This window comes from Anopheles darlingi, chromosome 3, assembly GCF_943734745.1.
Source record: "Anopheles darlingi chromosome 3, idAnoDarlMG_H_01, whole genome shotgun sequence".
In the NCBI taxonomy this organism is placed as follows: domain Eukaryota; kingdom Metazoa; phylum Arthropoda; class Insecta; order Diptera; family Culicidae; genus Anopheles; species Anopheles darlingi.
In genome coordinates, this window is record NC_064875.1 from 7911467 (window position 1) to 7914034 (window position 2568).

Consider the following 2568-nt stretch of genomic DNA (forward strand, 5'->3'; position numbering starts at 1 on the left):
GTAAACCGTCGAGTGCCACCACATGTAAGCTATCAGTGATAAACGCTGGATGGTGCAACGGGGGATCACGAGATGCGTATCGTGCGCGCGATCGCGCGATATTAATACATCTCACGAGAGCATCCCCGAGCATCCACGCGCCGAACGTGAGATGGTCGGGTTTAAAGAGGGCAAACGTGGCAGTGCGGTGGTGCGACGGTAATGACGACGCAACGACACAACACAACAAAGTATTACTTGACCGAGGGCGGCGCGCAAGTGGCACCAGCCACCTGCCGGATCGTAACCAACCCCGTCAAGTAGGATGAACTTTTCCATTTTCCACTTTTCCCACACAGACACACACGAATGGCGTCTTCAGAGGAAAAAAAAGGTCAAACCGTGTGTGTTTGCTGCGTGAAAAGACGGATATTAATAAATTCCCGTTCCCGTGTGCGTGTGCCAGTGGGATTATGAGAGAAACCTTCTTCGTTGGCTTGGCAAAGCGCCAGCTAAAACCCCACCGGGGGCCAGTAGGTTTGACTTCCATGGAATGTGTGGTTGTGGTGGTGCTGCTGTGTTGCACCGACATGCTGCTTCCTTTCTCTCTCTGTCAGCAGCCGCGACTGCGTGTCCTCATTCTGCAGCTGCCCAGCTCCCAGGGATGTGTTACACATTTCAACATCACGATCGCGTTCACACACAAACAGGGCATGTCGCTCTCGGCAGCCGCAGTTCTCCGGGTTGCGGAATGCTTTTGCCCACTGCACCAACAACCTGAGCTAGCATCAAGATCGACTGCTGCTGCTGCTGCTGCTGCTGCTGCGTGGGTGATCTTCCTCACCGAGCAAGACACACCCTCTCCGATCCGTCACCTCATCTCACTTGACAGCGAATCGAGGGGTTTCAGAAAATAGAAAAGACGGAAAACTCAGCATCACGAATCACGCCGAGGACACTTATGACACCGACGACAGCTTAGGTGTGCTTGTGTACGTTTGTGTCTAATAATGTATCGTCGTAGCAGCGATCGGTTGATCGTCTGTCACAATTAATTGAGTGTCAGGCGGGTTGAGGTGTTTTCGTGATCATGCTCGAAAAGACCCGTGCAATTAACATTCCTGAGACTCGCTCGCAAGGGCTCAGGGAAGGTCTTGGAAACACGGATGATTAACCGACCCGACTCATCGTCGAATCAACCCGCGATACGCGGCGTTCAAAACAATCATTAACAGATGATTCAATCGTGCTGTTTACTACCTTTATCGAGCCAGTTACTTCACCCAAAACCAGCAAACGGCACGTTTGACCTCCTTCAAAACCTACGACGGATCATCATCATCATCATCATTAACCTTCAGCATCGCAAAAGAAGACGGCTGAGCAGCGGGTGTGCTTCCACGGTTTCACACATTTAAAAATAGTATCCAACATCGCGGGTACGCTGATGGTGCTGGTGCTGGTGCTGTTGCTACTGAACCTTCCAAACGGGAGAAGATGTTGTGCAAAAACCAACCAGCTTGCCAGCGCCAGCGCTATGGATAGAGCACTAGGCACTAGAGCGATGTGATGGAGTGTGAAATGTAGCTCGTAGATTGGTTGGATTCTCTGGATCAGCAACCGTTTAGATCAAACCTGCGGAACAGGATTCTTCTAGCGCTCCTAGTTGGCGTTGAACTCTGATCCACTATTCCATGAAACCGATTGCAGAAGGTTGAGGTTAGGAGATGCACTTTTATCATTTGTATATTCCACTTTCTCTTCCAGAATTGGATTCGCAAATACAAGCGTAGGAAAAGACAAACTACAAGCGTCACCGTCATCACGAGCAGCCATTAGTTCAGCGTTAGATCGGTCGTAAGTCAATTTTCTAAAACACTTTTCCTCTCGCTAATGTTTCCAGGATGTCCTTTAACTTCACTTTAGCTCACACACACACACACACGTGCGAATAACGTCCTCAAAAGTGCCCGATTTGGGATTCACAAGAGTTTTCCTTCAGTTCCGTCCATTTACGATCACCGCTTCGATTGGCACCATGATCACTCACGATCACACTTTAGCGTTCGCACTTTGCCACAGGTACTAACTTCGAAAACGAAACGAGGAACGTGTTCGAATGCAGAAGATACTGCTACTGCTGCTGTTGCTGCTGCTGGAGCGCAAAAACTTGCGAGACCGGTGTGAATCGTAAAACAGAACTGAACGGAACAAACGCAAAAACACTCTCTCGAAGCTCTCGCTAGAGCACTCGCCGACTACTAACCGTGGTATTCGAATGATTGACTAGGGTGCCGTGCACTCGGTAGTCTATGTATCGCAGGATGCACACGGCACGCCACTACTTTATTCGGCAGCAAACGGTCCCCCGGTGCCGGGACCGTGCCATGACGGCTGGCCACCACCACTACCACTAGTACACGCACACACACAAACACAGGTGCTGGTGCCAGTGCCAGTGCCCAGTGGCCAGTGGAGGCAATAGAATGGTCCTTTTCTAGCGAATTGCCTGGCAAAACTCGCTGCAAGGGAGACGGCAACTTGCACTCATCTCGGGCGCACAAACACACACACACACATGTGCGGGAA

The 2568-nt window shown here is 50.6% G+C and overlaps 1 protein-coding gene across 5 annotated transcripts in view; it reads right to left on the reverse strand.

The window, feature by feature from the left end:
* LOC125953978 (muscle LIM protein 1-like) overlaps positions 1 to 2274 on the reverse strand; it is a 13912-nt gene extending 11638 nt beyond the window's left edge. For 3 of the 5 annotated variants that reach the window (XM_049683882.1, XM_049683880.1, XM_049683883.1), the window contains exon 1: positions 2070 to 2274. The gene's annotated coding sequence lies outside the window, so the exon portion shown is untranslated. Of the gene's footprint in view, positions 1 to 2029 lie in introns of all 5 variants that reach the window. The other 2 variants (XM_049683881.1, XM_049683885.1) reach the window with 2 other exon arrangements.
* Positions 2275 to 2568: the final 294 nt, after the last annotated feature.